Source organism: Pinus tabuliformis, chromosome 2_1 (assembly GCF_031772625.1).
Source record: "Pinus tabuliformis cultivar Carrire ecotype Pingquan chromosome 2_1, CPIR1, whole genome shotgun sequence".
Taxonomy (NCBI): Eukaryota; Viridiplantae; Streptophyta; class Pinopsida; order Pinales; family Pinaceae; genus Pinus; species Pinus tabuliformis.
Genome location: NC_142299.1, coordinates 662,124,052 through 662,151,788, shown reverse-complemented (window position 1 = coordinate 662,151,788; position 27,737 = coordinate 662,124,052). Strand labels below are relative to the sequence as shown.

The 27,737-nt window shown below is 31.8% G+C and overlaps 1 pseudogene; it reads left to right on the top strand.

Annotated features, from left to right (window-relative positions):
* Positions 1-16,558: 16,558 nt before the first annotated feature.
* On the top strand, positions 16,559-25,111 carry LOC149202326 (transcription factor GAMYB-like; annotated as a pseudogene).
* Positions 25,112-27,737: the final 2,626 nt, after the last annotated feature.

Sequence of the window (27,737 nt, the reverse complement as noted above, 5' to 3'; positions counted from 1 at the left end):
GAAAGGCTGCCACCGTTGGATGGCAAGGGAAGATCTCCACCGTAGATGAGGCGAGGTAAACCCCGCAAAACGAGAGATTGGACAGCCTGCCGGCCTCGTACAGAACGGAGCTGGGTAGAAATTAATTACACGCGGAAGCAGATAAGGAAGCCATGTGATGGCGAGGGGAGAAAGGGAAGTTACCTCCTGACTGGATGCCGCGTGGACAACATGCGCAATACCCAACAGAGATTTCAATAAAAATCTGAAAACTCGTACATCAGCATATAAATGAAAACCAATGCCGCATGTTAACATGGTAACCAGTTGGTGTCACCAGGTGAATAACCATAGGTGTACGGGACTATAACTCAACGATTACGATAATATCTTTAAAAAAAAAAATCTTTTTTTACATAGCAATGGAGTTGTGACTCTCTCATTACAATAAAATTATAATTTTTTAAATAAAATAATAAAATATAACTAATTAAAATATATTTTACACATATATGTGTTTTTCTTAAAAATATTATTAATAATTAAACATATTTTATTGGATATTTAATAAATTTTCATTTAAAAATATTATATTTTTTAAAATTTAGTTAAATATAATATAACAATAATAAAACAAAATCACTTATTTTTAAAATAATTTGTTGATATTATTTTGAATACCGTTTAATACACTTGCATTTGATCCTACATAACATAGAAACGAATCTTATTATTTGAATATTAAAGGCCCTCATTTTGGAACAAGTAACACTACCACCGGAAACATTCAAAGGATTACATTTCAAATTGGGTTAATCTCGAGATGGATGTGAATTTTTTAATGGAGGGTTAAGGGGTTTAAACATGTTTACGAATCTGCATTAGGCTTAGGGTGTTCATATTTATGAATAAACACGTTTCTTTAGCGAATCCAGGGAGCAATATTCTAGCATCTTAAATATTAATGATAATAAGTATCCATGATTCGTTCACTGGAATCTTACATTACTGGATTTTAGGGTGACGCCACATTTTGTAATATTCTATATCAAAGTCTCATCCAACTACTGTGCAGGTTCAAGTGGATTGCAACGTATTTGTATATGAGTGTATTTTAGTGTATTTTAACCGCATCCATTCTCTGCAATTCAAAGCAATATAAGATCACAATGGGGAAGGATGACTGTCCTTTAGATTCTTGGCGCAATATTTCTTTGTGAGAAAAAACATAGAACGAGACAAGAGCGATCATAATTGGATATTCTCTTCAGGTATTTCTAGAAAACAGCGCCTCTTTTTCTGTGAAAAATAACACGAATTGCTCTGACAACAATATAAAAACGATGGAGTTGGCATTAGGATTTTCATTGCGCATGCCAAAAACAACTGCGGTCACTAATCTTGTCTCCTTAAAGCTTCACAGACATGCGTTTACGTATATTTTTTCTTCCGAAATTCGTACAGTAACTTTAAAAATGCTGACTTCAAAATCTGTTAAAAGTGATTTAATTTGAATCTGATTACAATGTATACGCATCATATAAATTTGTATATTCAAGCATCATCACCAGGAGCCAAAGTCAAGTCGGCACTCCGTATGCCGTGAACTTATTACTATTGTAGATTTTGGGATATGACAGAAATTGACCTTTCTCCTGTGTACCAAATTATGAGAATGTCCTTTTGCTTGAGTTGGGGAGGAACACTCGAAATCTGAAGTGACAAACATAGATAAAACCTCGTGTATGTCTTGAAAATGACCAAACCCTACAGTTTTGTCATTACTTCTACAAGTTGTATGATAAAGTGGTCATGTGCTTATAACGTGGAAGTAACAATTACTTGTATGATAAAGTGGTCATGTGCTTATAACGTGGAAGTAACAATTTCCCTCTAGATTATTTCACTAATGTACTGCAAGCATGTGAAGTGACATTAACGATTATCTGCCTTACAGTTTTGTCATTACTTCTACAAGTTGTATGATAAAGTGGTCATGTGCTTACAACGTGGAAGTAACAATTTCCCTCTAGATTATTGCAATAATGTACTGCAAAAGAATATGCAAGCATGTAAAGTGACACTAACGATTATCTGTCTTACAGTTTTGTCATTACTTCTACAAGTTGTATGATAAAGTGGTCATGTGCTTGCAAGCATGTAAAGTGACACTAACGATTATCTGTCTTACAGTTTTGTCATTACTTCTACAAGTTGTATGATAAAGTGGTCATGTGCTTACAACGCGGAAGTAACGATTTCCCTCGAGATTATTGCAATAAATGTACTGCAAAAGAATATGCAAGCATGTGAAGTGACATTAACGATTATCTGCCTTACAGTTTTGTCATTACTTCTACAAGTAGTATGATAAAGTGGTCATGTGCTTACAACGTGGAAGTAACAATTTCCCTCTAGATTATTGCAATAATGTACTGCAAAAGAATTTGCAAGCATGTGAAGTGACATTAACGATTATCTGCCTTACAATTTTGGTATCACTTGTACAAGTTGTATGATAATGTGGTCATGTGCTTACAACGTGGAAGTAACAATTTCCCTCTAGATTATTGCAATAATGTACTACAAAAGAATATGCAAGCATGTGAAGTGACATTAACGATTATCTTTAAAAATAAAAAATAAAAAAACTTCCTTCTCTCTGTGGTCTGATCGACCTTGTGAAAATAGCTCCAAGTGTACAATGTAAATCATGGAGTCTACTTAAAGCTTCACAGTTGTGGATCTACTCGTCCTTCTCCAACTGGGATGATATCTCATACATTGAATCCGACTGTCTTTATTTTTCAATATTCCGGCGCTAATTTTAAAACGACAAAAATGGCTTTCAAAAGAACTATAATTGATATCAAGTTGCTTTTATCATCAAGTTTGAATTTGATCGAGTGATTAATGGATTAACATGAAATTTAATCTTCATCATCATTGGATCAAATTTTGTGAATTATTTTAATGTATCAATATTTTTGAATTAGAAAATAGATAATAATAAAAATAGGAACACACACAATAAAATATTCATGTGTGGAAAGAAGAATTTTCCTCTGGCCATCATCTACTGAAAGAGAAGATGGATGAAAGAGAATATGGCAAACATGTGAAATGACATCCACTAAATTTATATTCTCTCTTGGGCTATTACCAGAAAGAAAAATTCTCAGTGTGTGTGTTGTGTTAAAAGCTGGTGCAGTATGTACTCAAAGCGTCTAATTAGAGCTTCGCAGACGTCGATCTACTCGTCCTTCTCCAAAGGAAATGATGTCTCCTAGGTTGTGCGTCAACATTTTGAAAACAGTAAAATTGATACCCAGTTGGTTTTGTTATCTAACTCTCAATTCGGTTTAATTTGAAATTTAATTCTTCTTGCGACATGGAATTCAAATATTATGAACTCCTTTTTGTTACATCAACTTTTTCTAGACCTACACATTGATAGCCAAAAAAACACTTTAAATCTAATTTAAGAATATACCCATATCACACAAATTTATTATTCATATACTATGTAACTCATAAATTCATTTAAAGATTAAATTACATCAGGTTAAATTTAAATTTTTTATTTTATTTTATTTTATAATATAATATATTATTGTTAAATTTTAATATTTATTTCCTTATTAATTTCTAAATTTTTATCATAATATTAAAAATTAAAATTAAATTTTGATATTTATTTATTTATTAATTTCTAAATTTTTATTATAATATTAAAAATAAATAAATATAATTAATCAATTTTATATTAATTTTATATTTTTTTAATGATAATATTAAAAATAAATAAATACAATATTTTTTTCCTTACGCAATTTAAACTGGTTACCATAAACTAAAACATAAATTAAAAACGTATAACAATCATTAAACTCATTCACAAATCCAATAGCTCCGCACTTCATTCTCCTTATTGAAATTCACTATCATAAAATGTGAATTAAAAGCCTAACTCAAAACCTAAAACAATCATCAAACTCATTGACAAATCCAATATCATCGGCACTTTATTCTCCTTATTGAAATTCGCTACCATAAAATGTGAATGAAAGTCATAAACAAGCACGGGTATTGGAGTTATAAATCTAGTAGCATTCGCATTGCTTCTTAAAAGTGGTTTTGTCATAAAATAAATGGCAGATCAATAGGAAAATAAACAAGTTTTTATTATTCATTATCAAAATAGGATTAGTTTATTGATCAGAATTAATTTAGTATTGAGTCTTATAAATTATAATGTTTAATTTTGGAAAAATACTTATTTTTTTCAATATTATTGAAAAAAATATTTTTCAAACATTTGATTAAACTATAATTTTGGAGGTCTTATTGTAACCTTTATGCCATGTGTATAACTATTTCAGATTTTTTTGTCATAATTTCTGGATGTAGTTACAATATTTATACCATAATTTTTAAATATTTGTGCAAAAGCATGATAATTAAAATCATACTCATGAAAATAACCTAAATCTAATAATTACTAATTATAAGAGTTATATGTGAAAAATTAAAATTAGGCAAGAAATGTGATTCTAATAAATCAAAAATCAATAATTCAAACTATTTTTTGTTATTATCAATTAAGTCTTTGTATTCATTAATTTTAAGTAAATAAATAACATAAGGTTAATACCTTTGTGTTCAAATAACATATCTTTATTTGATTCTAAAAATTAGTAACTATATATAAATAAAATTAAGAAAAAATAGTTCACAAAATTATAAAACTTAATAACTAATTATCATAATAGTTATTAATCATAAAAATTATATTTATCATAATATTATTAATCATAAAAATTATATATAAATAAAACAAATTTAATGAGATTAAGAAAGAAAATCTTAGAAAGCCCTAAAAATTACGAACTATATACCCTAAAACTATTTTAACAAAATTTAAAATTCTAAAAACTAATAACTAAATAAATAATAAACTCACATAATTCTAAAAACTAATAATTTAACAAAATTAAGAATTCTGAAACCTCATAACTAAAATAAAACTATTTTAGTAAAATTAAAAATTCTAAAATAATAAATGAAAAATAAACTCACACAATAACTAAATAATAAACCAAAAAAATGTAATTATAAAGAAATAACATAATGACTAAACTCAAACACTGATACATTTTCAAAATAAATAAATACATGAAAAAAACTAACAACTCACGATCCCGAAAACTAAGAAGTAGGTATGCTTCTGGGTTAACACTTGCTCAAAATTCCTTACTACCTACCGGAGTGAGTTCGTGCGGTGGACCAAACAATTTTAAAAGGAGACTGTAATAAGGAAGAACTTATTTGCTAAAAAATGATCTAAGATTTTTGGGATAAATAGAGAAACAAGAATCATTGACATTATAGGAATGATTTTTTTCATTGTATTATTAAATTTAAAAGGATATTAAATAAGGAAGAACTCATTTGTTGAAAAATGATCTAAGATTTTTGGGATAAATTACAAGAATCATTGACATAGGTATGATCTTTTTCATTATATTATTAAAAAAATTCTTGTGTTTTTTACAATAATTATAAATAGTTTTCCCAGATGTAACTGGTTTTTTTTTGTCCCTGATGCAGTTTGTTTGGCAGAACTATGAGCAAGGGTGGGACATTTATTGGGGTTGATATAAAAATGTGGTGTGTCTTTGGCACTTTTATTATGGTCACACATTTGATTATTTACTTTGGATTGTACTTTGTAATAAATATTAAAATATATTATTTGGAATACAAATATTTTACTTTTAAAAACTTTTTATTTTCTAATAAATATTAAAATATATTATTTAAAATACAAACATTTTTCATATAAATGTTTGATATCTAAAACATTAATAGAATTACCAATTTTATAAAACTTCCTGTAATGACAGTAGTGTATGAGAATCTCTATTCTTTTTTTTGTAAATGATAACCTAAAATAATAACCTAAAGAAGTAAAATGTGAAGTTTTCCGCTGCAATTATAGAAATCTTTTATGTCAAGAAGATGATAAAGTTTCTATTAAGAATTTGTATGGAGGGACTTGAAATGTTATGGAAGATAAAATATATAATAATAAAAAACTGTTGATCAGAGTTTGTGTGTTCTGCCGGAATCTTGACATGAAAACTGAATATTACTCGGAGCACGTTAGCTCCGCCCGACAACCGTAGCTTGTCAGTTAAGAAGAGTATATATATAAACACAATTCTTAAGATGAATTGTGATTTCCGGAAAACAAGGTTCCATTTTGTAAATATTTCTACATTATATAAATCTAGACAGGAATCTTAAGGTGCAACTATATATAATTCAAATTGATTTTAATTAGTAAGTCGTTGAATCCGTGCATAGTGTAACTGTAAATATAAATATAAAAGGCAAATTGATTTGAATTAGTTTGTAAGAGCGCACAGAAGAGTTTGAGTTTAATCTTTTTAACATTATGAAATTTTAACCAACAGATGGATATAGTTATATATTTGGAGAATTAACTTTTATTGGTCTTGTTTCTATTAATTGATATTTATTATTAAATGTAACTGTTATGTGATTGTTAATTAGTTGGATTTGAGATATTTAGTCCAACTAATATAATTTCCTATTTTGGTGTTTTGTTGAGATATTTGATTAAGATATAATTTCTTTCTTGAACCAATATTTGTTGTATTTATATGTGATGTTTAATAAAATACAAGGTAGTTTTGGTGTGCAAATAGGTTTTTTAACTTGGTATGCTCTGGGTTTTTCTCCTTAAGGGAGGGCCCATGATAATGGGATATGTGTCCAGGAATAAGTTTAAACTAGCATAGGTTGTTTTGAAGTTTTTGTGTGTTTGATGTCAGATGTGGAGTTGCGTGGAGTTTGTATGAATGGAGACTTACGGCAACAAATCATGGTGGATTATTTCTTCGTGCACCAATGAGCTTTAATATTACCAGCAATCATAGTAGCATTCTCATAATCATAGTAGCATTCTCATTATTGTTGGTGTTATTGCCCATTTTTCAGCAAAATGCAGAACCTAGTAAAACCATGGGCAGACGGAGGGGTTTCTGCTATATACTACTCTTTGCAACTGTTTTAGGCATTAGAGCATTAAGGTCATGGATTTTCCCTTCTAGACCAGAGATGAGAGTTTCATCCATGCCGCACTACCCTTTCTGCGATTTGTGTTGACATTACACAACATTTGTAGAGGATCTGTGAAATGGAATTTTACTTGTTGTTAGTGCACGACCGTGAACCCTTATCACAATGTAAACACTATTTTATAATGGAAACACACAACATCATGTGAATCTTTGAATCTGGGCGGTGTAGTAGTTAAAATTATTAGCATTATAATTTGTTTGTAAAATTGGTAATGATGAACTGTGAAAATCACATAAGGAGATCATTTGTAAAACTAACTCTAGATACATTTTTTATCTAGATGACTCTTCTATATCACTGGCGAGTACAATGGTTGGTACCCATGTACCTCAGTAGATGGGGGCTCGTCAATAGAATGACTAGCAGTTCATCTATTGCAAATCAGTAATCAATTGCGTCTGAAGCAATTATTTTAAGAGATCAATTGGTGTAAACTCAATACGGATGGTTGTCTAGATAGTTTGGTAGTTATGGATCTAGGGAAGCATCCCTCATTTGTTGAAGACGTGGGAGTGGTCTTCTGATGAGGTTATGCAACATCTTGGGACATTGTTCAGTAATTGACTTCGGGAGATCTGTGTTTCAGGAGTTCAAGAGTGGAACTCAGGAATCCAATTTGTTGCCTACACGTTTGCGAGGGTTATGAGATAACTTGATGGAGTTGGCTCTATGAGATTTCGAAGATGTTTAAATAAAATAACGAAGACATTGCAAATAATAAGATCAAGACAAATACTCATTAAGGGAGGGACTTGGAGAATTAAATCCTACTTGTATTGTGCCTATTAATTGATATTCATAATTAAATTTAATTGTTATGTGATTGTTAATTAGTTGTATCTAATCTAGCTCTTATTTTGCTATTTTGTTGAGATATTTTCTCAACCAGTTGATTGTATGATTAAGATATAATTTCTATCTTGAACTAATACTTGTTGTATTTGTATGTGATGTTTAATAAAATACAAGGTAGTTTTGATATGCAAACAAGATTTTTAACTCATATTTCTCAAATTAAAACAAATCTATGGACCAAAGGCCGAAATAAATTCAATAATAGTGAAATGGAAATAGATTTTATAATTAAACCCTCTATGGTTCGTAAAGAAATCAAACCGAAAGTAAACTCTAATATCAGCTCGTAAATTCCAAGAACATGAGTACCAAGAACATAATTGTAAGTTAATATGTCAAGACCGAAGGTCGTGGTAATTAAACCGATGGGCTTTTTATGGTGAGGTTCCTCCTCATGACACTGTAGCAGATTTGTTGGCCTTCAAAGAATATACCATTTTGACAGTGTGATTGACTGTGGGCCTCTGATCTGTCATTTACTTTGCCCAAGATTCTTTGACTCTTAATAATCATGTGCTAGCCACATGGTGGAGTGTGACATGATGACTGTGGAAAGGATGTTACATCATAAATCCAATGAGCGATGCCTTCAGGGGCTAAGCCCTTTAGCTTGGGACAGGGGGTCAATTCTTTAGAATACTACACTACAAATTGTTTGAATGTGTAATGCATGGGACCACATCACACATTCCTGGGCCTTTATAATATCGCGAAATTGCAATCAATGATTTCACAATGTAGCATTTGGTTGTAGTCCCAAAACTTGCGATCTCCGATGAGTGACGTGGCTTGATCTACGTAGAGAGGAAATGAGTGAAGCCCCAAATCGGAGCCCTCTCTATCGATGATTTCCAATCGGAGGTGTAACCTTTGTACATGGCATGTCAATTCGCCGATTTTCAATCACTGATCACCTTCTACATTTGGGCCTTGGTCATGTGGCTCTTCATGTGACCGCAGTCTAGCCCCCGTATCGGAGCCCTTCAATCAGAGGTTATCAATTGGAGGTTTCACTTCGATGCACAATACGGCTCAACTTGCGATCGTTGATCTCCCATATGTGACGCCATCTCTGCCACGTATCTTCCATGTGTCACCTTTTAAATAATGCCATGTGTCGCCCTTGATTCCTTTGAACTCTTTGTGGCCATGGTGCTAGCCCCCAAAGCGAAGCTCTCTCTATCGGCGATTTCCAATCAGAGGTGTAACCTTGGTGCACGGCATATCAATTCTTTGATTTCCAATCGCCAATCACCTTTTGTGTTTGGGCCTTAGTCCTATGGCCCTTCACGTGACCACAGTCTAGCCCCTATATTGGAGCCCTTCAACCGGAGGTTTCACTTCGATTGAAAATACGCCTCAAACTATGAATGCTGAGCTCCCATATGTGACATCATCGCTTCCATGTATCTTCCACATGTCACCTTTTGAATAATGCCACGCGTCGCCCTTGATTCCTTTGAACTCTTTATGACCGTGGTGATACCCCCAAATCGGATCCCTCTCTATCGGTGATTTCTAATCAGAGGTGTAACCTTGGTACACGACATGTCAACTCGTCGATTGTCGATCGTCAATCACCTTCTACGTTTGGGCCTTGGTCTTGTGGCTCTTCACGTGACCGTAGTCTAGCCCTTGTATCATAGCCCTTTAATCGGAAGTTATCAATCGAAGGTTTCACTTCAATGCACAATACAGCTCAACCTTCGATCCCTGATCTCCCATATGCGACGACATCACTACCACATGTCATCTTTTGAATAATGCCATGTGTCGCCCTTTTTTGGCCTGTTGTGAGCCTTGAAATTTTTGAATCCACTTGCCACGTGTCAACCCTGTTGGCATGTCGTGATGACGTCAGCCTCCCCGTGTCACTTATCGCAATCAATTGCTGGTTGCAACGCATCTAGTCGTGTGTCTCTTATTAGATCTAGTCTTTTTGTTGCCACGCGTCCCTTTGGGAGGAGAGAGAAAAGGCTCAAGCTTCTTTGGTTTTTTGAAAACAAATCCTTTGTTAATTTTTTATCATCCATCCTGACACTTTAACACTACCGGCCCATTGTCAGCGGTTTTGTCGCATATCAAAACTCACAATATCAACACTTTTAAGATGTGGCCCATTCTCGGAAAGTTCCACTTGAGAGTAGATGTGATTTTCTATTGAATTACTTTTCATACCTCTGGAGGGTCCGGATATCAGAACGAATAGAAATCTCCAAAGTTGGAAGTCAGAACTTGAAAAAACAGGGCATTTGGAGGCCGACAAGGATCGCTAGATATCTGAAATAGATAAGGCAGTGACACCTATGACCTGTGGGAAAATCTTGTTAGTCTATTGGTTGGACGAACCTCTTTATAATAGAGTTATATCAGAATAATAACATCGCGGAAATTCTTTTCGAAATTTCCGATACATGTAGCATTGGTCCTGTATAATAATAAACAAATATCTAAATTTTGAATCTTCGAATTGTGTTATGGACCTCCAACCACTAATATGCAACCCCGATTGTTTTATCATAGCAAACTTAAATGTGAAATCACATTCACCCCTTATTGTAACTTTTGGAATACGACCTCCGATAAGATCCACTATCTATGCATGTATCTTGCTCTCACTATCTATTTTATTCATTAATTACCGTTGGTTAGCTGACTATGTGCATTTACTATCATTTTATTTTCCCTTGTATGAAGATCGCATGTTTTATGCCCTTGTACAGAGGAAAATTAATATGATCGATTGGCCTTTTTTTTCCACAGATTTCCAAAATATTTCTTCTGGTGTCAAGGTTTCAATGCCCGAAAACTCCTATATATATTTAATCAATATGCCACATTTTTTTAACGATTGCAACTTAAAACCTATACACGCATCTTGGTCTCAACGACTACTCTATTCATTAATCTAATTAATGGACTGACCATGTGTATTTATTTTCTCTTTATTCTCGCTCGCATGAAATTGATATGTTTTATGTCCTGGACACTTTACTATATGCGTTTATTCATACAAGCCACATTGATATGTTGGATCGGACTTTCCACTTGCAAGATTTCAAAAAGGATTCTTCTCCTGTCAAATTTTCAAAATCCTGAAGCTCCATGTGTATTTAATCAATATGTCACATTTTCCTTTTGATTAAGGTTTGAAACTTATCCACACATCCTAACGTCGAGGATTGTTCTATTAAATAATATAAGTAATGGCTCGCCTATGTGCATTTATTCTCACTTTACTCTTGCTCGAACGAGCATCTCTATCATTGGTAACCCCATAACCTCTGCACACCGCATTATTTTACTGATTTTTCAAGTTTCATTTTACGTTGATGTTGTTGTGTTATTGTTGGTCTCTTGTTGTTGTTACTGCACATCGTGATGCTTCCTTAAGTGGGCTTGATTGTGGGGAAAACTCCACAATTAAGCGCGCTTGAGCCAGAGGCGATCTAGGATGGGTGACCTCTCAAGAAGTCCTGGTTACTGGGTGCAAGCCCTGGAAGTGATGATTGACGCTATGTGATTCATTTCACTAGTTTCAATCCCACTTCTTCACCCTTGTGAGCATCACCCGATGCAATGAGTGCTAAGTGAACTATTCAAAAATCATGAGAAATTAGTCAGTTACGACTACCTCTCGTGGAAATGGTCATACGTGAATGACTTACTTAACGCAGTTGAATCCTAAAATGATATCTAATAAATGGGATATCTTTTACTTAACGTAGTTGAATCCCAAATTGATATCTAATAAATGGGATACATTTTTAATATTGTATTTCAGTAATGAAATTTTCATTTAATAAATTTGTTTTGACGTAAATTCTATTTTTTTGTTACAATGTATATTTTAAGACGATGAGGATTTCCTTCTTTTCTAAAATATTTCTGAGCAAATTTCTCTCCAATATGGTAGAGATGTTGTAATTTCTTTTATAACATTTGGCTCAGTCAAAATAAAATTAGAAAAATAAATAAATAAAATTAAAAACAAAAAATAAAAAAATAAAGTTAATAATTATAATTAATAATTAAAGCAACTTAGATCCATCTTGCAATCTACCAAGTGGTGAAAGATCAAATCTCGAAAACAAAAAAAACAAAAAACAAAAAAACTTTTATAAAATATTTCAATTATAAAAAAATAATTATTTATTATTTTGATATATTTGTTTTAATGTAAACTTAATTTATAATTTTTTAAGTTTAATAATGTTACTTAATTTAACTTAGTCACATTATGCTTAATCCAAATTTGAGTATATTGTAGAGTGCACCTTGCTTTGTTTAGGTGCAAACAAGAGTAGACAAATCTTTTCAAATCTGATCTCCCCATCATTTTAAAAAGTATATATTTATTTTAATCCCAAACCTATTAAACATAGATAAAGATTAAAAATATAAAGAATCGAAAGCATAAACATGTTTATGACAAAACAAATTTGAAGTCCAACATGATATATTTTTATCCAGTATAATTAAAGTTAAAGTATTGCATTTTTATGTCAAATTAATCTTAAAAGAATAAAGTTCTATAATATTGAAGTCCCCACTACACCACATATTGGAGAATGAGATGTTGATTATATTTTTTATCCATTTACATTTCATATACGTAGGTGGCCCACATCTTACCAACCTTTTTAAAAATGTAGTAAAAGAAGTGACACATTTAGATTGGAGCATTTTGCTACTATGGCATAACATCTTTCCCTTTATGTTTCTCAAGATGCATTTAAATATGAGGAGATTCTTTTGCACATATATCCAATATCCATTTTTATTTGGATTTAATGCATAGCTTCCATGCAACATGAGGCATTTCTTTGCTTACATTATCATTGGAGCAATAGAATTTAGATACTTGTAAGTTGTGACATCAGTTTGAAACAACTAATAATTTGTTGTAAAATGAATTTCTCTTATTAGATGGATTTGAAAACTGTACGTTGGTGGTATGTTCTTGTGCCCTTTTAGGGTGTCATATATTTATTTTTTATATCAAACCTTATATTAGATAATGTACCATCAAGTAATCTACCTAGGATTGATTATATACTTTCAATAAGAAAAATAAACATGTTTCAAATGTTCAACATTTTTTTGTTGAAACATCCACAATTGTAGTTGTCAAACTATTATAATTTAAATATATTTAATTTTTAATTCACATGTCTACAAGTTAGATTAAAGGGTATAGTCTCTAAATAATACACCAAGGTGAAAAAAAAAATGATTTTTCAATGAAATTGTTTTGTCTAAAAAATAAACTAGTTAGATACTATATGGAGCCCTTTTAGAGTAACTTTCTTATGGTTTTGTTCAATGTTAGTTCAATACACAATGGTTTTTTTGTTTATATATATTGATTTTACTACAATTTTGGGGGTAAATACAAAGGAAATATTTGATCGAAGAATGCTTTTACCACATTTAATACTTATAAGTATTTTCTCTCTAAGAATGTAATAGTGGAGGAAATCATAACAGAATCCTATAACATGATGTTAGGAGATCTACAATGTCCATTTATTATAATTTTAGTCTTTTAATTTTTAAAAGGTTCAAATACTAAGTATTCATTCTTGTTAACATTAGTGTATATCTCATTATCCAAAGCAATGCTAAAATATATATGGTAAAATGTACTTTATCTTTAGATCCACTAGTATATATTAGATTAAGTAAATAATAACATAAACCATATTAATTAATCTACTTTTGAGTTTTTATTGATAACATTCAATAGTTTTACTATGTTGGTCATATCATATATATATATATACAAATGTTATGGCATGTCTAGGGCAAGGACACTTGATTTCAAGTTCCAAAGACTTTATTGTGAGTGTTCCATGCAATTTCAAACCAAGATTCAAGAATTAATAAGTCATTTGTGTGTTATGGTCATTTTGTTTTTTTTTTTTCTTATGATAAATATGTGAAAATTTAACATAATTATGTTATTGAAGGGTAATTTTATAATCAAGCATTTATTGGTAAAGGATTAATTTATTGTAAGAACATTACTCTTGAAGGACAAAATTTAACATAAGGTTTCTTGATGGGGAGCATAACCCAAAACATTAAAAAAAAAAGTGTACGATGGGTAAAGAAATCCAAATTCAAAACTGCTCGCTAGTGGGGCAAGCTCAAGTGGAGCACTCTCTCCAACCGATTAATTAGGAATTTCACTTAACGAAATGAATGAACGTGAGACTAAAAGTAAGCAAGCAGGAAAGAAATTCGTTTGTCAGGCATGTTGTTTCCCTATCTATAAAGCTTTTCTAGGTTTCCCAGCTAAAGCGTGAATCAAAGGCTAAAGTAACAAAGCAAAGAATCAAGAAAATTAATCTAACAATCAATCACTAAGTGCATAGGTGGTGCTACAAGTTCCTATGTTTAATTGAATTCTATGGCATTGACCCGCGAGGTACCGGGAAAAGGATTGAAAGCTTTGCCTCATAGCAAGCCGAGAGGAATGAATTGAGCCTCGATGCTTTGATGATCTCAATGCACTATAGATCGAGATATCGTTCATCACGTGTGCTCATAGCAAGATATTCCTCATTAGATATGATGTCAATGATTACCTTACCGATTTCCCAGCACAGTTCTCTCATGGGTCATCGCCACAATTTTAACGTATATTCCACACATTTAATTAAAGAAACAAGAAAAGAAAATAGTTACCAGGCATTACGAATCAAAAGCAGAGGTGTAAAATAGTTATCCATTTTATTGACTCTCCCATGCAGGGCCTACCGGACATAGTTGTAATTAAAGAATACAAATGCTCATGAGAAACATAACAGATCAATAGATATTATTATGAAACTATAACAACATTAAAAATAGGTATTTGATCATAATGTTAGTTCTCGTGAGTAGGGTTTGTGACAAATTGCAAGAAAATACTAGTCAAATCATAGGCAGTAAGGCACATAACAACAAAGGAAATCCACTAAACCACACATAAACTGACAACTTCTGACTTATAACTTTTTTACACCAAATCATTAACAACTTCCGAAGAGTGGTAACTACCAGCAGCCCCTCATTGCAATGCCGACGCATGTTATTTTCAATTATGTTTCTCCTCACCCAGCCCCGCTGAACAAGTCTACATTTTCAAAATTGAAGCCTCCAGCAGCAGCAGCATGGCGTAATTTGTCCAATCTCTCGGAATCATCTGCCTCCATTGGCAAGGAACCCGTTGCTAAGCGTCCAAGAATCTCCTGCTGCTATACTTTGGAAGACATTCTCAAGAAACTACCACGACGTGCTACTCTCGGCTTACATACCATATGAAGCAATGATAGCTCGTCGAGGGACACAATTAAAGGCATTGACTTGATTACTTCTTTTCCCAACGATGTAAATGGTAAAAGCCCTTTAGATGGCTTGTTGAGTTACCTCGCATCCATGTGAGGCTATTTGTGCAGAGCTTTGCACTCCGTAAAATGAGATTTTTATTGTGCAGAGTGTACAAACAAAAACCTATAGTTAAATATGAATAATATAACTTTCAATATTTTTTGAATGATTCTACAGTGAAATGCATTTTAACGGCCTTTGTGCACCATTCTCACCTTTCTGGCCCTATGTACCTTATCTCATCCCCAACTTCATCAAACACATTCATTTAGGGTTTGTTACAAAATCTGCGTAACTAAAATTAAAATGGGCAATGATTACGATGGTGGTTTCCATGGCAAGCGAAGGTCTCTTCCTCGGAGAGGGCAGGTGAAGGTTGGTATTGTAGCTTCTCTTGCACGCTTTGTTGCTTCGGGCACCAAACGAATAACGTCTACTCTGAAAAATCCGTCTCACGATGCAGATTGACATTTTTCAGTATCAGGTTGGATGCTTCTTCGATTTTCACTAGCCATTTCCTCTGCTCTCAATGAGGCCAGCGGAACATGTCGAGATGTCTAAGATTATGTTGAAGGCACCACTGATACAAATATTGTTGGGCATATCAATATTTTCAGTGATCATCTGAATAAATGGTAATTATAGATTATCTTAATAACTTTCTAACATGTCCAGCGTTTCTTGAAGGGTGCTCCCTGCATTCATTTCTAGAAGGGTATCCAATATTTCATATTGAGAGAAGTTCACATCCATAGGAATACTTGCCCGAACACATCTGTTGATAGGTATCCAATATCTCATATTGATATCAGCTAGAATCCATCACTAGTTTTAAGCGCTCGTCGCCTCACAAAGTCGATCCATCCACCTAAAAGCACATAAGTCTTGTTACAGAGACGATATTTGAACACGAACTTTTGGGTTATGACGCACTAAGGAATGGCTAAGGAATAAAACTAGCAAATAGTAAAGAGTTATGTGTTCTACGCGAAGACTTGCAATTTGCAATTTTACCTTTGCATTCCACAGTCACCTGGGCTTCAAGGCTTCACTATAGAATGAATGCGAAGGAATAGAAATCAACTGAACGAATTGTGTGAGCATTCGTGGTTGGTTAAGCCATTGTGCGTAAGTCCATAGCTCATTGTTGGACCTCCACACATTTAAATTCCGCACAATGGCAATGCGAACGCAGAGGAGAAGCTTCGAAAGGCAGACAAGGTTGATACGTTTCGACCTTGACAGGTTTTGAAGCTCCAGTAACTTTCACTTCGACTCACCCTCCGAACGGCTAACAGTGCGTTATAGTAATTATTTAAAAAGGGAAAAGCGCCTCCAGTGTCTATGGACTCAATGGTCAACATAGTCTTCGAATTTTGAAGCCGAGTCTTCATACGGAAGGAGCATTCCAATGGGGAGCACAAATAAGAAAAGTCAAAGGAGTATGATGGCATTATTTTAAATGGGCTTATTTCAATTCTTTAATGTTTTTTTGAATTCGAATGTGAGATAAGATTCATATTATTTATAAAGGGCCCATGTAATCTTTTAAATAGGCTCCACGTGATTTGGAAAATGGACTATATTTCTATATAAAGGAGGCGTGTGTAATTTTTTAAAAGGGCATTATATGGTTTAAAACATGGAATTAAAAAACGCACTTGCATTTTTTTTTTAAAGAGATTTTAAAAAGATTCATTGTTTCAATCGATTTTGGGAATTGTGAATTTTTTTTGGGAAGTGTTGTTTTTATGAAAATTTGTAGATTCGTTTGTGGAAGTCAAGTAGTAGCAACATTTTTATTGCAGTTAGATGCTATGTTTATAGAATGTTTTGCTTGTTGAGTCGTAGTGAGTCAACACTCAACAAATGGGAAAAGCCAAGAGGCTAAGAAAGTCAAAGCGACAACAGGGGATGTTTGAGATTTTTTTAGATCTGGAAGTGAAGAGGCAAAAGGATGTATTTGCATTGACATGCATAAAAGAGTCTATGGATGACAACATTCTCCCCCTAATTTCATAAACCAAGATAGCCAAGGAGGCTTGGGATACTCTTGAGAGGTGTTTTGGTGCAAGGGGGAGCATTGAAGTTGAAGATGAAAGTGGATCTATAGCAGCAGATCTACAACCAGATGAAAAATTTGTTGAATCCCACTGTGCTCAACCACAAGTGGATGATGAATTGGTAATTCCAACAACAAAGCTTGCTGATGAAATTTTGGTGAATCCAGCAACAGAGCTTGCTGATGAAAGTTTGGTGAATCCAACAACAGAGCTTGCTAATGACAGTGAAGTTGCCATTGCAGCGGTCGATATTATGGTAAATCCAACAAATAATATTGTTGATGTAAATTTTGATGAAGAATTGTTGGCTAATGATGAATGGTTGCAGGTGATGCAATAAAAACATCATATTGACATGATGTTATTTAGTGAGACAGTGGAAGAAAACATGTTTGCAACAGCATATGTTAGTAAAGAAGCTGAAGAGACATAAACAGAAACAGAGGAAGAGGCAAACAAGGAAGCCCACAAAGAGAAGACAGAGGCAGAAGCAGAGAATGAAGCACAAAGGGAGAAATCTCTCATTGCAGAGCAGAAGGAACATAACAAATGTGGTTCTGCAAATATGTTTAATTCTAACATTGATTTCCAATGTGCAGGTACACAGAACAATTATGAAGAATAGTTAAATTTCCTTGAAGTATGGCTTGCAGCACCATGTCTTGAAAAAGTCTGCATAGAAGCTACAGAAATGAACCTTGAAGACATCTTGGATGATGAGAACATCAATGAAATTTCCAGATATTGGAGTCCTAAAGAGATGAAATTGTATTATGATCTTATGTTGCAAGAGATTGATGATGAAAAACACACTACATAACAGAATATGTGGCTACAACCCACATACAAGTCGTTTTTTGAAGAAGTCCAAGATATGCTTAGACAACCTGGAAGAATGGAAGACCTGCACCAACAAATGAATAAATTGAGGTTTAAAGGATACAACAAAGAGAAAAAGTTGAAACAATTTAGAGGCTACAGAATCTGGAAGAAGGGAAGAAGAAAAGAAAATGTAATCGAAGTAAAATTTTTAAATTGTAAGCCTAACTAAGACATAGACCAGCAGGTATCTTAAATAAATTTTATATGGTTGAAATTAAGGGGGAGTGTTGGAGAATCAAATTCCAACCACCTGTTAGGTGTGAAAACCGTCCCTCCAAGTGCCCTAGTTTAGTTTCACTTAGTCCAGTTTAAGTTGAGTTTAACTCCAGTCATTTATTACTGATGTTCCAATGTAATCTTATTTAAGTGATTTGTAATACTCAGAAGAGGAGTCTCCTCTGCTCCACATTTTGTTCTCTTCAATTTTTGTCAATTTCGCAGTAGAAATGGTACAAATTTTTCATACTCACAAATCTTTTTTCTCTTTTATCATAATGACAATGAACTTAACTCATTGTGCAGAGCTCTACACAATCAAATTAACTATACACAATTGTGCAAAGCTCCACACAATCAAATTAACTATACACAATGAGAGTTGACTCTTTATTAGGGTGTGCAAGGTCCCAAGTTCGATTCTATGAATGCCCCATTAATATAATATTGTTACTCACACATATATGCATCTCCACCTCTCCCTGTAACGAAATGAATGACAATGTTTTTGTTAGTCCTCCAAAATTTCATAAAACATTTTAACTATTCACCATATTTGAAATTTAAACAATTATCATTTAAGAATTCATTGATTAATCCATTTGAAACTTTTGGGAATTGTCCAAAAAAAATATGTATTGTCTATATGTGTTTAGCTATATAAACCTTTGCAAATTTAGCAAATATGCATTTGGTTTATAAACCTCTGTGCATATAATCAATTAAATATTTAACTATATAAACCTCCTCACATTTAGAAAGTATGTATTTGGTTTATAAACCTTCCACATATAACCAATCAATTAAATATTTAACTATATAAACCTCCTCACATATAACCAACTAATTAAACGTTTAGTTATACAAACCTCAGCACATTAACCAATGAAACATTTATCTATATCGAAATAATCTATATCTAAATATAACACAAACATTAATCAATTAAATATTTAACTACATAAACCTCCGCACATTTAACAAATATAAGCCTACGATAAATATGGAAATTCACTATGCACATGAGGGCCTACGGATTACCTTCCATACGACAGCCTTTCCTAAGAATTTCTACTGTGTCGTAAAAGCCTCAAGAATGTCTATCAATCTCAGTCCACGTTAAAATAAAATAAAAATTGCTAGCCTCCACGGCGGCTACAACTCCATTCAGACTTTTTACTAATTTTATTTTCCAAAAACTTAGTGTGTTATTTTGGTTGCCAGAGTCATAAAATCATAGTAAATGTCTGGCGATGGGGAGGAAAGTTTCATTCTGAGGTGGAGGTGGAGGTGGAGGTGGAGGTGGAGGTGGAGGTGGAGTAAAATGTTAATTTTATTAAAAAATAAGTTTAATTGATTGATTAGCATTAGAGATATAGATTATGTTGACTTATATTATTAATTTTGCTTTTTGGTTATAATTTTGCTATATTTATTTTCTACAAATTTTAGTTAATATAATATTTTTAATCATTATTGTTTAAAAAAAAAAAAATTAATAAATTATAAATATTATTTATGATTTTTTTTAATTAAATATTCTAAATATTCAAGGGATTCATTGTATATATATGGTTTGACATAGAAAAAATTGAATTGAACATTAAATCTCATGATTTACATAATACTTTATAATATGGCCATCTCCAATTTATATATATATATAACAAATTTTAAATATTATTTATGTTTTCCTTTTTTCTATTAAAATTTGAAAAAGGAAAAAAATATTATCTAAGAATTTCAACTATTTTTTATTTTCTAAAATCATATATATATATATATAACAAATTTTAAATACTATTTATGTTTTCCTTTTTCTCCATTAAAATTTGTAAAAGAAAAACAATATTATCTAAGAATTTCAATTTTTATTTTTATTTTCTAAAATCTTTCATATATGTAGACAGAGAGTGTACACCCAGAAATTCATTCTAAAATCCAATATGATGGTGGTGCATTGATGGTGAAGTGTGCTTTTTTTGGTGCTAAATCTCAAGATGACACGTTTTCTAAATAAGAAAAAATGTTAGTTATAATAAAAAATAAAAATGAATATTGAATTATAGTTTTAATTAATAGTATTTTAAAACATTAACAGTTTCATCTAATATGGCAGAAGTATTTTATTCTCACTCTCAGTAATAAATAAAATATTTAAATATTTATATGAAATAACATAATTTTATGTCATTAAGATAAAATATTTAGATATCCATATAAAATAAAATAATTTTATATTAATTAAGATATAATTAAAAGTAAAAGTATATATATTCACTCTTCTATACTTTTAAAAATGTTTCAATATAGAGCTCAAAATAAAATATTTGAAAATAATATTAAATAAATAAATTTTATATATATATATATATATATATATATATATATATATATATATTAAAAACTTATGAACATAATAAAATATATCAATATCTAAAGAAAAGAAATTATTAAAAAAAATTAAAAAATCCTCATAAAAGTAATAAAAGAGAGATGTGTGATTTATTTGATTCTTAATGTAAAATTAATATTAAAATATATATATATATATATATAACAAAAAAATATTTTAATGTGAACATTTCGATTTATTAGTCAAATATTTTAATGTCAACTTTATAAATTATAGGGCAGGGATATATGATTCCATCCATGCCTAACCTAGGGTTAACAATGTCTCTTTGAAAATAAAAATAAAATATTCCTTAAATAAAAAACAATAACTATTATAATAAAAAAGAAAAATGAATATGCATGTTTGGTTAATTTTAATTAAACTTATTATAAAACATTCATATTCTCACTCATTCAGTGAGAAGGGCAATCTCATTCTCATCCATAAATAATCAAGTAATATAATCTCAACACAAAATGGAGAGGGAAAAGGGTTAAAAATATTTCACTTTTAGCCATAAATAATAAATTAACACAATTTTATATAAATGTTATAGAGATATATAAACCAATTAAAAATAAAAATCTTATATTTTCATTTGTGACTATGAAGAAGTTGTATATTTATTACATTTTTTAAGAGTATTTATGTAAAGAACTAAATTAATTATTTTATATCAACCCCATATATAATATTTCAATATTCAAAAAAAATCAAAAGTAAAAGAAAACAAAATGTTTTTGAATTAAAAAAAAAAGATATGTAATTCAATTAAAAGTAATAAATGTCATTTAAAATATATTATTAATAAAAAAATCAATATGATTAATAAATAAAATATTTCAATACTTATGTTAAATGAAATATGTTTCTGTTAAATATGTAATATTATATATGATTAAAAAAACTCATAAAGCAATTGAAAAATAAAATTAGTTAAAACATTTAATGCAATTTCACTATTTTACTTAGTAGATTTAAGTTGTGAAGTATATTTGATTCATTTGAGAAAGGAAATTTTCAAGACATTGAGTCGATTTATACATTCAAAAATGCAATTTAAGTAATATATATATATATATATATATATATATATATATATATATATATATCCGCCTTGGAGCTAGATCCAAATCCATAGTTAAGATGGATCTATACTAGTATATAGTCAATTGGGATTACCCAAAATGGTTGGGAGGAAGGAATAGAATCATCTCCACCCATATTCAATTCCCATGTTAACTATATATATATATATGAAAATTTCAAGCTCTCATTGTTCTACATTTTGGTCAATTTTTAAGTATATATTTTGGTGTATGTGTGTGTGTGTGTGTATATATATGAACATTTCAAGCTCTCATTATTCTACATTTTGATCAATTTTTAAGTATATATTTTGGTGTATGTGTGTGTATATATAAATCCATATGAATATTAGATCTAATAAGCAAGATGGATCAAATATCTAGAGGTGCAAAAGTGTAAAAGATGTTTGCACCTAAAGAGATTTGATTTCTCAGAGCATGTTATATTTGTGATTAAAATGAGCCTATAGTAACTTGAGTTGATAAATCCATTAAATTAAATGTTTAGAGATTTTTTCTAAATTAATTCATTTATACATTTAAAAATACAATTAAAAAAAATTATCTTATCAAAAATTGAATTTCTACACAAATTAAAATGTAATATATATATATATATATATATATATATATATATATATATATATATATATATATATATATATATATATATATATAAGAATTATATATATATATATAATTTAAATTTTCAATATTTTTAAATTATTAATTAGGTCGATAGGCCTTCTTTTGAATCAGTCGACCGTCTACACTTTTCGTGTCCATCTGACATCTGTGCACAGATTTTTAGGCCACCCTTCTGCTCTCCACTTGACATCTGTGCGCACCATTTTCTAGATTTTCAAGAGAGTCCATTTGAATTTTTAGTGGAATTTATGGCACTGAAAATGGAGGAAACCATAATGAGAGAATTGTTGCGAGAAGAGCTCAGAAATATCATATAAACGTTCAGCAGCAATTTTGTAGCCTGGAACCCTCACCACCTCTTTCGTCCTCTGATTTTACTCCAATTTCAAGCATTCTGAATAGGTCTCTTCGTATAAGATCTCACTCTGCAACTCTTCAAGGAGGGGGAGGAACAATGCCCACCAGAGGCTCCTAGTTTATGATCTCATGGACAACGGCTCTCTGGATAAATGTCTATTATTGCATCTTGATCAGGGTGGCGGTAGCAGCGATAGAGACATAGGATGATTGACATAGAAATAGCGCTACAATGTGGCAGTAGGAACTGCCCGAGGTCGCCAAGCTCGGAAACAAATGGGCTCGCATGGCTACTCAGGTGGTACCTATTGTTACTTTTTCCTTTGTTGGTTTGCTTTTACGTTTCTTTCTGATTAAAACAAAAGATCTCTGATGAAAACCCATTTGTTAGTTGAGGCCATATATGACTTTGTGACTCATTTTACCAGTGGTATATATGTTGGGATGACCTGTGTTTGGTTCCCTTTGAATGTTGAAAATAAATCAAATCAATAAATTTAGGGTCATGTATTCTTATGCTTTTAATTTTGGGTTCAGCTGCCTGGGCGGACTGATAACGAGATTAAGAATTACTGGAACACACAGATCAAGAGAAGGCAGAGACAGGGATTGCCTCTTTACCCGCCCGATCTGCCTCTACAACAATCCAACGGCGAAAATCGACAAAATCACCAGCCCATCAATGGTGCAGATGCTTCAACATTCTAGCATAATCATAGTCATAATTATCATGGGTTCTTGTCTAGCTCTGCAAAACTGGAGATTCCTAATGTCACCTTTGATAGTCTGAAACCTAGCCAGCATGCATTAACATACACTCAGTTCCTGACATTGACAGAGGTTTCCATGATTTTGATTCTGAATCGCACTAGGATTGTCACAAAGTTACCATATGGTAAACCCAATTCAACGTGCAAAGCGGATTCAGGATAGTGAGAGCATGATGCCCTTTGGTGTAGGAGGAGGAGGGATCTCCCCTTTTGGTCAGTTTGTTTATAACACCCCATTAAAGAGCATAGGGGAACCGTTCTTCAAGATTGCTCGTCAATTTTCATATGCTCAGCCTCCCAGATTGGATGGGTCATCATATGCCTAGCCTCCTAGATTGGATGGGTTTGGGGCAAATGGCTTTCCTTATGATCCTAATCTGAGCAACAGGAATTCCAATCATAATCTAACAACACCCCTTGGGGGTTTGATGATTGGCATCCATGCCCTTTTCAATGGAAATCTCTCTCCTCCTACACCCTTACCATGTGTGAAGTTGGAGCTCCCTTCAAGCTAACTTGCAGATTCTATGCATACCATTGGCACGCGTCTGGAGACAGTGACTACTCCTACAGAAAATAACTCATACACACTACCACCTCATGTTCCATCCACCCATGTTGATGGCTTCTCCCCACACAACAGTGGGTTGTTAGAAGCTTTTTTGCATGAGTCTCAAGCAATGGGTGGTGGAGGGAATAAGCGATCTTCAGAAATGATTACACAATTGCCACCAATCTCATCAAGAAGTAACTTGACCAATTGGGTTGGAGCAAGCGAGTTAGAAATGGAATGTGGTGAATATAGTTATCCAATCACCCCTCTAGGTGGTCCTGCTGCTTCAGTATTCAGTGAAAACACCCCCCCCCCAGCTCTTAAGCACCCGTCCATGGGACGAGTCATATAAACCTATTATTGCAACTGAAGGTACTGAATTTGCTACAGTCTCAACCCTCTCTTTGAGTAGGCTCATTTTTTTAATTGCATTTTTGTCATCGGTGAACATAAAGGCTGAAGAGCACAATGAATTCATGTCTAGCACTAACTGTGGAGATGAAAAATTTCCACGTTATTGAACCATGCAAGGCCAGATGTTTTTCCTATCTCGGATTGGTATGATTCCCATGCTGAGCTTGTTGAGAAAGAGAAATATGTTGTAGTGATGCTCTTACACTCTATTCAATGATGATTTCTGTGTAGATATTCAACAGCTGACTTCAGGACCTTCTACATCAAATCATGTTTGGGGTTTTGGTTCTTGCCACTAGAATAATATGCCTAGTGTCACAAAAATTGTTGATCTTCCTTAAGATATCTAATTTCATATTTAACTATAGTATAGGGTCTTGAAGATAGTCGGTGTATGAAGACAGTGTAAATAGGAGCTAATTCAATGAATTTGGATACTTGATAGTCTTCAACATGTAGTTGTAACAGGTTAACTGGATTGCAAATCCTTTCATATTAAAGATTATGGTTGGAATTACGAATATGATCACAAAAGAAAGCATATTTGTAGTATATTAAAGTGGTATCCATCTACTATGTGTGGGCTAAGCCAAATATTGGAGGCGGAGGCTAAGTTTCAATTATATTAGTAGGTTTGTGTGCTAGAGTAGTAGCAGTCAGGTTAAACTGTTGTAAATGTGTAGTTGGATAGTCATTATAGAAGGTCTATGATATAGAATCCTAATTCACTGCAAACTTATCATGATCTATTGGTACTTATGTAATTCTCCTTGATGGTTTTTGTTGGGATCCTAATGGTCTCATGTGTTTGATCAGAATTTCTAGAAATATAGCATTTGATGATGTATTTGATGTTGTTACGTTTGTGTTTGATTCTTTCTTTATCCACTTTTCTCCCAGTTATGTTTTGATGGAATTCAATGAGAAGTTATGGTCTTATGTTAAAAACAACATGTGTCTTCTTTTTATGACCTTTGTATCTCAGATGCATGAATTTTAAAGAAACATTGTTCGTAAAGGACATCATGATCCCTTTGTTATTGTGGTCCATTTTCTTTATCATTTTGCAATTTGTTGATGATTGTTGTTGTGTGGTTAGCGTTAATTTAAATTGCAATATTATACACTAATCATTATTGTTGTTATTGTTTCATTTTATCAAGAGCTAACGTTAAAATTTTCTTGTGTTCAAGATGTTAAGTTTCCATTGCATCTATCTAAATATAAAACCTAAAGTTTAAGATAATACAGTCTATATGTACAATTTATATTATTTCTATACCCACTTTTATTTGTCATAATCGTTGTAGCATGAAACTTGTAAAGTTCAACAATTCATTCTCGTGTTGTGCCAAAATAATATTCTTGATGCCATGCTATATGATAATCTTTTGCATTAGCAATATTCTATTTAAAAGATGCATCTTGCATCTCTAAATAGTTGGCAAGTAATTATCGTTAATATGAGCAGTAATAGTTGGCAAGTAATTACTGTTAACATGAACAGTAATAGTTGGGATATCTTCCTTTTACTAACTTGGTGGCTATACCTAGATAATTTCTTTTATTGCAATTATCGACATTTTTAACTTTTCAAGTTGTTTTTACTGTTTGATTATGTTCTTACTTTTTCCTAGTCATATTGATTCGGCAACTTTTCTAAAAGGGCATGCCCTTTATAATAATTTCATGGAAATATGTGCACTGTATTTATTAATTATATTTACACTGCCAAAACTAGGATAATGTGTTTTTTCAATAAATAAAATACTTGTTAGTATTGGTCTCTAGTTGGGTTTTATCATATTCGTGAGGGGCATTATGCATAGGGAAAGTTCTTTGAACTAATATTCAAAAATCCATTATGTAGGGTATATAATTATTAATTATATGAAAATTGCCAGAGTCAGCATGATGTGCTTTTCTCAAAAATAGAATATCTGTTAGTGCTGGGTTCTATTGTAGTTGTTCGGGCATTATGCAGAAAACACACGTTTCAATTAATAATCAGAACACCATTATCTGGGTACCAGTGATTGAAATGCAATTATTTTTTATTATAAGAGTGACACATTAAGGTATCCAGTGAGCTTCAAGTTGTGTTTGGTAAAATTTAACTTCATATTCAAGTTCTGGGTAACATGTCAATTATTTGTGATTTTAGTTAATGTTACTGGGAACTTCATGTAACCAAAGAGCAAGAAATTATTGTTTTTTTTGCAATGATAGCAATCGATTTTGAAGCATTATGTCAAATTTTACCATGCCATTTTTGCTAATGTTCTAATTCGCATGCATGTGATAATTACTTTTGTTGATACCATTGTGAATTAGAAGTGTAGTTTTTAAGAGTTTTTACTCTGTACTTCTAATCACAATTTTAGAATTTGTAAAACAAATGTGAATGGTCATTAAGTGAATGACAAATACAATGTGTATGAAATGAGAGATAGATAATTACTCATTCGTTCAAATTAAAACCATTTGGAATAAACATTGGTCGACTACTCGCAATTAAAATTAAAACAATCTCACATCACCCCTATCAAGGTTAAGGTTTCTGATATGTTTCTCGATTTTAATATTCTCAAATAATAGAATCATACACAAGTTCGATTAATGTTTATATTTATATCTAGATATATGGAGAGAATATCTTTCGATTTGAATTTTTCTTTTATAAATAGTTAAGTTATTTATGAAGTTATGCATTACTAAATTTTAAATTTTATGAATGACATGAATATTTCTTTGAATATAACGATTATATATTTTTGTTAAGAATTTATATTTACATGGAGTTTGATTTTTTTGTGCTCACTGCTACAATTCCTACAACTTTATGGGTTGATTTTTTAAGAATGATGAGGATTCCTTGTTGAATGTTGGTTTCCATATTTTGTTTTAGGGATCATATGTATAACTATTTAGTGAGTTGATAACAAGTATTGTTGTTTGTGGGTTCAT